The 12,379-nt window shown below is 39.5% G+C and overlaps 1 protein-coding gene across 1 annotated transcript in view; it reads left to right on the plus strand.

Annotated features, from left to right (window-relative positions):
- The window catches only part of babam2 (BRISC and BRCA1 A complex member 2), a 115,109-nt gene that overhangs the window by 67,525 nt on the left and 35,205 nt on the right, over positions 1–12,379 (plus strand). The window lies entirely within an intron of this gene.

A 12,379-nucleotide genomic window follows, 5' to 3' on the forward strand; every position in this document is an offset into this window, starting at 1 on the left:
GGCAGCTTTTATTTAAGTCTCAAATCCTTGGCCTTCTCAGCACCTCTCGTAACTTCAATGTGAAATTTTGTCCCTCTACATTACATGTCTGTGCTCATTTGTGAAACTCTGCTTTGGCTTACCCTTGACTTACCAATGACTTCAAAAAGACCCACAATAAATAAATACTGTCTCTGCCTGGCTTTGCCTTCCTTCCTCTCCCTTTATTTCACTAAAGCAATGCACCAAAGCACAAATCAATCATCATAATCTCAGAGAAGCAGAAACAAACAACTGTATTCACAGACTGCAAATCAAATATCCAAGATTCAGTGAATTATTTTCCAATAATCCAATTTGCAAGGCTGTTATAAATGTGCTAATAAGCTCTATAATGTCACATGTTAACGTTCCTAAGGTGAGGCACAGTGAGAATATCCCAGATGTTTTGTCTCTTTTAGCTCAAACTTTGCAAACATTACAGCTGTGTATTGACCCAGGCAGTAAAGATGAATGGGATTTCAACAGTTGTTTTCATGCAGCTTTGATCAAAAAGTATTTTCTGTAGTCCATGTGAGGTTGGGTATAATTTAGCTCGTGTTAGCAAGCCTCGTTTAAAAATCACAAGAGGCATCGAATGTGACCACATTTTATAAAATTGAGACTTCTGTTGATAATGACTGTCAGACAAAACTGCCATGATAAATCAAGCACTTTGCAGACAGAGGCAACAGAGGCAGCCTGTTCTCACTCCCATGCCATGAGATACTGTTGGTAGCTAAAAGCGGTTGGTGAGATGGGCTCGCTGCCAATTTCTTACATATGGCCGCTTGTAAATGACCTCTTGGAGTTACTTTTAAACAAACTGGTAAAGTGTCATTTTCCAACACGAAGGTTAATGATGTAAAGAGGCCAACACGTTTTCATCCCGACGTGCTGTATATTGGAGCTTTTTCAGATGCCTCCTACGTCTCCCCATTACTCACAAGGTGTCCTTTAGCGTCAGTGCTCAGATGCTTTGGCTGCAGTTGCACTGGCCTTTCACATGTAACAGCCCCGTTTGCAGATGTATGAAGGCCTCAAATGGAGGCTGGTAGAATAGAGGTGGTGACATAATTTCCAGAGTTGAGAGTAGCCAGCAGAAAAGATTGTGGTTTGGGTTAAAATAAACCCCTTTACTTTGCATATCTATGCAATGCCACAGTATCAGACAGAATGACAACATTTGACACCCTAAGAAGAGAAATGGCATTGGGGTGAGTTGATTGCCAAGGAGTGTTGAAACAACATACGAGTGCTTCCAGAGTCACATCACCTTTAAAGACCAACAAAAGCCATATTTAGATGTGGAATTAGTTTGCATTCACTCCGTGGTTCCGTTTATGCACCAGAAAAAAGATCATGGATTTAGTTGGCATGAAGCACTTCACAATATTAACATGTTAAAAGGCAAGTGTTTCCTTTCTACAACAGGCTTGTCCTCCACTTTCAGACACCATCATGACAACACCATCACCTTTCTGAAAAGGTCTGACATTTCATTTCCACTCACATGACTGGAAGTCACCCGCATGTTGTTTACACCACTCTTTCCACCAGCTCAGTGCTTTTCATATGAAGTAGCAGCAGTAGGAAGTGTTCCTTTTTCTTTTTTTTTTTGATAATTAATCCAGCTTGAATATGGATGTAATGAGATTGAACACATACAGTAAGGTTGGTTCACTGGGTCAAAGTATAAAAAACCCCCTGAAGAATTCTAACTTTAAATTGATAAATATCAATAATGCATTACAAGCGAAAAGAAAAATGAATTTCTTTTGTGTCTTTCTGCATTTTTTTGCCTGCGTCACCAGTGTAATTGCCATGAACTGCAGTTTATTAAAGGCTGTGTTTTCTGTCACAAAGAAATCACATTTTGTTGGGAACTAACAATTTTATAACTTGATGGTTATTTAGGCCAAAATTCCCATTGGCTTTAAATGCGCATGGGGAGCTGCAGTGGTTCAAATGATCACAAAAATCTGAATAAACTCATTAATTAATGGTGCAGTGAAGCAACACTGTCAGTGAAGCACTATTAATGTAATTAGAATTGTCAGCCCTAGAAAATGTCACAATAACCAACTGCATTATTGTGACACAACTCTAGTCCAAGTAGATGATGTTTTTTGTTAAAAATTTGGTATACCACATAATACCATCACCATGTAGTACGGTGGCAGCTGGCCTATAGATCACTCTGTATTGTGTTGTCATTGTGAACATACTATATGCATTCACAGATTCCTAGAAACACAGCCGTGCGTTTGTCCACATGTGACTTGAGTCACCCTTGTGGCTTTGAGCCCTCGCTTCAATGTAGGCCAGATCATTGCAGTGACATGTTATCAGTGACACGCTATAGGTAACACATATGACTTGTGTGTCAGAGCTCAAGTGTCTCAGTGGCAAAACTATTGGCCATGTGCCAGTTATCACCTCTAGAAAAGGCAAAGATTTTTAATGAGTACAGAAGATAGAAGAAGATAGAAAAAGAGCACTTGGTGCCACGTAGATGCATACATATAATGTTTTGGAGTCTTGACTGCACTGTTGACCATACTGGTTGTAATATTAAGTCGTATTTCATCCATGGTACTCTGGTGGAAGTATTGATCTAGGGATCTAATTTATTAGTCAACTATACAAGGAAAAGAAATGAGATGAACCCACTAGTCTAAAACTAACTAACTCAGATTTCAAGTTAAATTTGACAACCGTTTAATGTCAATGACTCTCTAAACAAAGGCATTCGAAACCATTAGTCATATTCTTCTATAAGAATCATGCCGCTTAACTATTCAGCTCCTCACATTGTGCATTATGAACATTGCACGTTATCCTTCAAACTGACAAAAATCACACCCCTCTCCATCTGAAAGAGAAACACCAAGGCGTTCCCAGGTCAGTTGGTAGATGTAATCTCTCCACCGTGCCCTGGGTCTACCCTGGCCCTCCTCGCAGTAGGACACACCTGGCTGAAATACCTTAACTGGCTCCTGTCAAGGAGCCAGTTAAGGTATAGTAAGGTCTGGTCGAGTAGTCGTGGACATCCTTAAGTTGATCATATAATTACGAGTCAGTAATAGGTGATGCTGTGTTTTCTTTCTTTTGGGGTGGGGACATCATTGGTTAATTCTTTTGTAACATGATGTGCTTGTGATGTTTTTTCAGCTGCGTTTATGATAATTATGGGATTAAACAGACTTAATAAAAGGCCATGATGAATACCACCATAGCTGAAACCACAACATTGTTTGGCCTTTTGCACTTTTGACTAAGTTTTTGCATTTTTAAGACTTATTTTAAATAGTGGCGACTAAGTGGTCATCCAGGCAGGTTTCTTACAAGGGACTTACTTCTGACAACATTTGGATCACATGTCTCTCTCTCTCTCTCTCTCTCTCTCTCTCTCTAGACACTTAATAATCTGTTTTCAACTAATTGCCGTCCTTTGGTGAACAACAAGTCATTTTGTTCATAGATTTGAGGGTGTTTAGGTGTGATGATAGATGTTTCATCCAGTAACGTGTCAAGTAGTTGTCAAAAGTGACTGCCTGCTGCTTTTGTTTGTTATTGTCATGGGATTAAAGTGACTTAAAGAAAGGCCAGAATGAATACCACAGTAACTGAAAATCTCAGCCATATAGCCGAAACTAAACCACATTTGGCCTTTTATATGAGCAGTGGAGACAGACAACAAGTACAGAGAAATTAGCAAGGCAACGAAATACAGTGACTGTCTGGCTGGCATTTGCCCTAAACACTCATCTGATGGCCCAGAAATGTACATGCAGATTTTGGTCATCCTATGCTTTGAAGATGTTTATAAGACTATGTTAAATCTAGGACCTCATCAACTACTGACTTTGCTTTTGGGACACTTTTTAGCACTTCTGGAGTAGCCACTGAATATCCAGGCCAAAATGTCCACATCTATTTTGCCATTGTATATGAATCCCAGTAAATTTAAAAAGGCACAAATAGGCAAAAATAAAAATATTAGACATTAAGTCTGCGCAAACTGCATCACTTGGACTATAAGCGAGCCACTTTAGGAAAACAGGCAGTTTCTAGTACTAAAAGGCTTGTCCCTTGTTTAAAAATTCAATATATTTATATGTAGCACAGTTCACTGTATTTTTTGTGTGTATAAATGATAGATGGATGCTTCAGCCAATAACCTGCTAATAATTTACTGAGGCTGACTGCCTGTGAACATCTTTCTACCCAGGAAGGCAATATGTTTTTTCCACTTTGGTGCTGTTGGTATGGAATTGTTGAACTTATTTTAGCCAGCTGATGGTAATAAATTAGGTCTTTTTGTTTGTTTTTTAAGTGCTTGCCCTCTTCTGTAATGAAACTTGGTTTTTAAAAGTCCAAGTTTCTGTTGATGTTTATAATCAACAATGACAACTTATTAATATCGACACAGCATAAATTTACAGTATACATTTTGAGGATTGTTTGGGGGGGGTTTTCTGCTGGTACTCGCTGATTTGTTATAAAATGTACTGGCAAGTACTACTGGGCAGATTACAATTTGTGACCGCACCCTTCATACTAACAGTCTCTACACACTAAGAGGCACGCTCATATTCTTCAGGTTGCAAACACACCCCGTGCACAGAGCCTTTGTGACTGTAGCAACAGAGAAATGTTTAGGTGTGTTTGGGTGCTGTTTTACCAAGTTGGTTCCAGGTGGAGCATGTGTGTTCTGTAATCTTCCGACTATTGTCCTCACATTAAAATTGAGCCCTGGCACGAGGTACAGCTATGCAGTGACACAAAGTTGCCTGGTTAATTATCTACCTGCCTGAGTTACTGAATGACACAAGTGCTTTTTGAAATAGAGGGTTTGAAAATGGCCTAAAACAGATGAGATTTTCCAAGAGAATGTTAGGCCTTCTTGGACATGCCACTTTAGTGCTTTCTCTTGCATGCTCTGTAGCTGAGGTGGAGGGAGTGGGATCATCATGATGCCTGCAGTACAGACAGCAGCACCACATCATTAGGAACAATATCCTCAACTCTCTTTCTCAATCAGAACATTTCATGTCATGCAAAGAGACATTTTGGCAGCTACCACCTTGACCCTGTGATTCGCTCCCTCGAGGAGTGATGACGTAAGTTGCTGTCAAACGTATGAAAAGCCTGACACAAACACATAACACAGTATGTCAGGCATTCATTCATTACATTCTGCTGAAGGACTCCAACTATTATTTAACATGTTATGCTGGTCAGTGCATTTTGTTTCTGTTTTGCTGAAAGTGCTTGACATTGATGGCTCTCAACACTTCTTAAAAGAGCACAATGAAATGTATTTGCTGGAGAATGAAAGCAATTTCCACCAAAGATAAGGAAATAATAACTCCCGAATAAGGACATGTTTTCCAACACTGTTTTTCTTGTTTTTCTTTTCATTTGGATTCATTATTTAGTGCTAGCATTTTTCTCACACACCCAAACTTACAGCGCAGCATTCAGGAGCATAGCATGACCAATATGAAGATATAATTGGCAGCAATGTAAGACAACTTTACACTCCATGTGAAATGATATTATTCGACATCTCACCAACCACTCTGGTAATTCAGTAATACCCAAGGTTTAATATTCAGCTTCAAAGATTGGATTTAGTCACACTACCTTGATAGAAACCAGTATGACAATCCTGTATGAAAGTCAGTGTGGAGTGACTACCACGGGGGCATGAAGTACTACTGCTTAGTACAAAGATACTGGTGTCTAAAAGATGAGCATGATGTGACCTTTAGCATCTGTGTCGTTATACTCTGACCACAGCAACACTGAATGCTGAAAGTAAACTATTGTATCTGAAAAATTGACACATAAATCACAAGACTCAACCACTTGCTGCTCCTTTGAGTTTTGCATTTAGTTGAACTATGTGTTCATTTTCTGTTTAATTTAGCTTTCAGTCGCCTTTTGGTTAGGTTTAGGCAACCAAAATTTGGTTAGGTTTAGGCAACCAAAATTTGGTTAGGTTTAGGCAACCAAAATTTGGTTAGGTTTAGGCAACCAAAATTACTTCAGGAACTGACTGAGGTTTGGGTTAAAACGTGCATGTTCACAACATTAACACTGGTTACTGAAAGAAATATTTGGGACAAAACAGCAATATTTCATGTCGCGTTATTGAGAATGGACTTTTTTTTCTTTCTGGACTGTTTTTTTGGTAAAATACATGCCTCTTAACAGACCTATTAAACTTTAGTACTTGGATGACACTTTTCTCTAAAATCCTGCTTATCCTTGTCAGAGTTAGGGTAGCTAGAGCTTATCTTCGCTACCATAGGTCGGGAGGTCCAGGGTACACCCTGGACAAATACAGAGAGAGAAACCATCCACACTCACACCTATGGGCAATTTAGAATAACCAGTTAACCTTACCCCACTAATTGCATGTCTTTGGACTGTAAACTCCACGCAGACGGTCGAGTCGAACTTGGGACTTACCACACCTCTGCCCTGCCCTTGCATTAAAAAAAACGAAGCATAAAAACACCATATCAAAAGCAATCAGTATGCAGAACTGTTTACCTATAGCAGATATAAAATTTGATCCAATTTCTTTTGTTGAATCTATGAAAAATGCCAAAGACTGTCTGACAAGCAAAATAGTAGTTTTTGCACCAACAAGGTAGCTCCTAAAAACTCTTGGCTAAAAATTTGGCATATTTCAATGAACCATTTGACAAAATTGGACAAGTGGAGGACAAATTAAGTTAATAAACAGTATCTGGAAGCCTTTAAAAAAGGCAAAGAAAAATGTATCTACTGTTCAACGAAGCCTCATCAGAAATGGGCTCAGTGGAAGTGTGGCTCCCAAGAACAGATTTATAAGCAAAGGAAACGTAGGCTGCATTATGACAAATAACACAAGAATTATGCTGAAAGTCAGTGGCAACGGGTATTATGAAATGATGAATCAAAATTACAAAATTTTGGTTGAAATCATTGTCAACAGAAGGTCAGAAGAGAGGTACAATAGTGAGTGCCTACTGCCATCTGTGAAAGAAAGTTAAATTGATGGAATTATTAATGAATTACAAATGCAGAATAATACAGTCAGACTTAGATCCACCGTGTAATTCCATCTGGAAAGTGTCTGATTGGCAATGGCTTCATTTTTTTTGCATGACAATCATCCCTAACAAACTGTCAGTGCAGTAAAAGCATACCTGGATAACAGAAAAACACACACACACAATAGAACACTAGTTCATGGATTGGCCTCCCCAAACCTCGGAATTCAACATTATTGAAGCAGTCTGGCATCATCTTTACAGAAAGTGAAATAAAAGGCAGCCAACAATCCCAAGAATAACTTTGAATCTCCTTCAAGAATCCTGGAGAGAAATTCCTGAAAAAAACCTAAAGAAATTACAATAAAGTTTGCCTAAGAGAGTTTGGTAGCTATACTAAATATTAATCTCTTTGAGCTCCTTAAATTGCTCCAACTCTGTTTTTGCTTAATATTGTATTTTCATGTAGGTTTGCAGATAGTTCAATAAGTCACTGCACCTATTTCCCATTCTCCTAGCAAAATATAAATAAATAAATAAATAAATAAGGGGCGGTTCAATACTTTTGCTCAACACTGTGTACAGGGATGAAGCACTGTGTCTAGCATGTCTACAGGGGCACTCAAAGCCTAGAAGCTGGACACGTCCTCACACAACAACCCTGCTGTCAGTCAAGCCGGCCCATTACGTTGGGCATGACATTTAAAGTTGGGCGAAGAAGATGGACAAAGTGCCCTTACCTCCTCCGTTTGAGCCCTGCAGTTGAGCCCCTGTGCAGCATTCGCGGATGAGTGTGTTTGTGTGTGTGACTTTGGTCAGACTTGGTCTGGCATAAGGACAGCTGTCACATTTCCAACCTGTCACATGCGACACAGAGGAGATGCCAGAGGCCAGGGCATCGGGAAGCACAAGGACGGACACAAGGAAAAGCGCGTTTGTGTGTGCATTTATATGTCTGAAAGAGTAACGAGCATGGAAGATGTGTAGTTGTGGCCACGTGAAAGAGCTTGACTTGGAGGCACCCTCTAACCTTGATGTCCACACAAATGTACGTGCTCTTCACCCTCTTTCTTAAAACTAGTCCTTGAGCTCTTGAGTCATATTCTCTGAGGGCACGTAGTAAATACTGGGCACAACGTAGAACTGCAACTGCTGCAGGATGCCCTCCCTGTCTTGCGGTCCTCAGAGTGAGGCCATTTCAGTGCTCATTACTTACTGATGAAGAAGCCTCTTCATTAAGGTTCTGCCTGTGGCCTGTGGAGGAAAGGCTTTTTTTGTTTCTTCTCTACTAACTCTTTACATAAGCAAGCAGCAGCTGCCCTCAAGTGTATTTGGTTAAAAGGGAGAAACATTAATGGCCATTTGGGGCCTTTTATTTCATTACAGAGGGAAATGCTCTTCTGTTTTAATTTAAGTAATGGTTTCAAGGCAAGCAGGTTAAAAGGTCAACTTTTGGTCTCATTGGGATAGTTTTGAGAGAAGAAAGGAGTTTTTAAATTACCACTGCACTGCAAGCACATCCCTTCTGTGTATTCCATAACCAAAACCAGCTGTCAAGTAAATCATTTGTATTGCCTCTCTACGCTTTAATTTACTTTAAACACCCCACTTAAGAACATACTTTTTTTTTCCCCAGAAAATTGCATCATGAAATTTGAGTTCAAGTTCAAGCTTTAGATAAACATCTTTGTCTTTCTCTCAGTACTCTTGAAAAAATTTTATATCTTTTAATACTCAGGAGTCTGTGTACTTGAATCTACAGCTCATGGGCCTTCACGGATCATGAAGTGGAGATTAAAAAAAGAAAAAATGAAGTTACACTGTCTTGTCGGTTTGCAATACTTGGACAGTTCTAAGAGTCAAAAATAGCATATTCCCCACAAGCAGCATTCACTCACAAAGACAGCAAGATCTGACATCTTTTTTCTCCAAGTTATCCAAATGCTTAACCAGTCAGCCGCAATTTAGTTTAAGTTGCACGATTAATCAATTGGTTCTTAACTCTCACCGATTGCCAGGCAGTGAGTAGAGTAGAAGTCTATCGAATTTGTGGATTCCTTCACTAAAAACATATTTGATGACTTATGATGATAACATCCATACTAAATTAAGATTGTCTAGATTATGACATGAAGACATTTGCTTTGGTTTGATTGATTTCACTTGGCTTGGATTCATTTGGTCTTGTCTGTTGCAGAGGAGGCCTCTGCAACTAGGGGTTTTTGAGCTTGTTTCATTGCTTAAAATTTTGGGATTTTGGGAGTTTTGCTAGGTCAATGCTTTGGTGCTCTTTATGATGTTAGCCAGCGTCCTTGTGAGCTGTGTTTTACGGTTTGGTGGGGTAAAGTATCCTGTTGCAATGATGATCAATCTTATCCACTTCACCTATAACGGGGCACACTCATAGCAGTCTTTTTACTGCATATATAAGTTTTTGTCTCCAAATCTCCCAAAAGACAGGTTTTATCCAACCACACCCACTTCCCCATTCCAGTGTTTTTACAAAAAGGCTTTTTACTTATTTAGTTAATGATGTATCCAATTTTTTGAAATGAAAGTAAAACATACACTTTTACTTAGAAGACGCTTGGACTTTGCCATATATATCCTAATCATTCTTACTATTGGTTGTCAGCCTCCAAAGCCCAGTATTTGGCCAGGAAAGGACCTATGTAAGATGTAATGTGGCAACAAAAAAAAACATAGCTTGTCAATAAAGTTCATCAACCTGTGGTGATGAGATTCACCAATCTCTCAACTTCATGTCATTGTTTACTGGTGCAACAATGACACGAAGTTGAGAGCAAGTTGTTCAACTCTCAGCTACGAGACAAACCCCAGGTTAGGAAGCAGTTGTCCACTACATGATAATGGGAAATAAGTAAATCTCTATACATGATAGAGGCATTTGTGATTCTGATATTCGGGCCTTTGTCAAGCAACAGCTGGACTTAAAAACGGCGTCACATAGCTACTAGGAAGCATTGAGGCTCTTAGTCTTGGAGGAAAAGTTTAAACTTGGATCAGACTTGGATGACACTACTTACTTTTCAATTTTACAAACAAAAGTGAGGTCGTAAAATAATCGCACAAAAGTTTGATGTGCAGTTATACTTAACTAAACAAGACAAAACAACTATTTTTATCTGTGTAGTCCAGTTCTTTTGCACAGCACATTAATTTAGAATGGCAATAGCTAAAAGTTAAAGGGTCTGCCTTTAGTTTGTTTGTTTCACTGATGCAATATGACTTGTGACAGCTCCTCGCTGTCTTCTGGGACGAGATCAGTCTGATTCATTCCGCAAAAAGGCTCTCCCTTCAACGGCGCCCTTGGTCTGACCGAATCGAGGGATGGTCCACTGCAGCCCATGCAGAGCTGTCCCATGCTCCCCTCCTAGCCCTCTCACCTTGCTGTTGGTTGTCATCCGTCTGTTTACTCTCTCCCAGTCCGAAGGAAGCATCCATTAAATCACCTTTAAAGATGAGAACGGGACTTGACAGCTACAAACTGGAGCAAAACAATCTTTTCCCAAACCCTACGCCCACCCCAGCCCCACATCTCCACGCCTGTTCCTATCTGTCCCATATTGTCAGCGGCAGAAGCCGCGAGCGCTGCTGAGAGACAGAGAGCAGCTCTTGTTTACTGATGCACACTATATTGATGTGAGCTGATTCCATCAGGCAACACGTTTGGATGCCACACACCCTGTCGTCTTTCTCTGCCTCCTTTCGACGTCTTATGTCTTTAATGTATGTAATGTAATGTGTTTAATGTATCTGCTGCGACAACACACACTGCGTGACAGTCAGTGTAGCTTAAGCCATTGTAGTGACCAATAAATACATGTGTTACTATATAAATGTACTACAGAGTAAAGAACTGCATTAATAGCCCTTTTTATTTTATTTGCCTTTTCTTTGCCTTTTGGTCCTCTGACATTTTTCATGCTCTCGAGGCTGTAATTATTTATTATTGATTTTATTGTTTTTGATTAATTCTTTTTTTTTTTCTTTAATTAAGCAAATGATTAAAAATCATTCGATTACATGGTGAGAAATTAATTCCACTCCACTTAAGGAGAAAATGTTCAGTGAAGGAGTTTATTTTTCTCAAACCAGAGGTCATTTTTGGTTTTGTTATTAGCACACCAAAGCGTGCGTGATTATTTAATAAGCCTGATTACATTAGAGGCTGCTTTGCTGCAAACTGGTTGCACTGCGCCTCTGTCCATCATGTATGGTGGTTAGATTTCCTCTCACCACGGCGGGCAGCGATTATAACAAATGGATGAGTTCAAACCATCTGTAAGACATTTGATTAACGCTGCTGAGCCTTCATGGAGAGAGAGAGGGAGTCGAGAATGGTGTTTGATGTGGAACTGCACTAATGACAGTGCTCGGGAAGTAGCCATGCTCTAGGAAAAACATCACAGAATGAGAAATTAGAACCTCAGAGAGACGGATGAGGTTTGCAGCGAGCAGCTCCGGGTGGCCTCTGCATCCATCTCGCACATGATTTGATTGGTGCTCCCAGTCATCAGCTCAGCCTCATGGTGCAGCTGTTGAAGTTAATGTGGCATGAAACAAAACAGATGTTTCTTCTGGTGTCTTCCCTCCTCGCCTTTCCATCTACTTTAATATTTTTGAGGCTTGTGCACTTGTCATGAAATGTATCATCCAAAACAGGGAACTGTTTGCTTCTCAATCTGAACTCTTTCGAACCTCTTATCAAATCCGTCACTTGCTTCCTTTTGGAAATTTGACACTGCACATGTTATAAATAACTCAAGTGGTTTGAGGTAGATGTAGTGTTATTTTCTGTTTAGCTACTTGTATGTGTACATGCGATGCAACAATAGCGACAAGGTTATCGTATGAACGGTGGCAGATGTATTGATTAAAATGGAAGTGTGTCTGCTATTAGACTGACGAGAGCTTCGTGTAAAGAAAAGGCGTAGGAGTCTGCAGATATGCTAGCAGGTGTTCAAGGCTATACTCACGCACAACAGCACAAGCAAATACATCCTATAGTTCAGTAGGTTTGTTTACTATCTTACTTTCAAGAGTAAGTATGCTAACATTTCCATCATATCCTAAGAAATCATTTCATCCATTGTTGGATGTGCTATATATGTATAAAAACAGGAAAATTTGGGAAATTATGGCCATTTTTCAATGATATACGTTGGTAGCTCTCATATACTGCCTCATAGTTGTGGTAAACTTGCCAGATAAAGTTTCCATTGGACTTTATTTTTATTTTTATTTTATCTTTTTATTTATTTGTGGCAAGTTCCACTCAAGACTTT

This window comes from Perissodus microlepis, chromosome 19 (genome assembly GCF_051167445.1).
Source record: "Perissodus microlepis isolate ML-2025 ecotype Zambia chromosome 19, ASM5116744v1, whole genome shotgun sequence".
In the NCBI taxonomy this organism is placed as follows: domain Eukaryota; kingdom Metazoa; phylum Chordata; class Actinopteri; order Cichliformes; family Cichlidae; genus Perissodus; species Perissodus microlepis.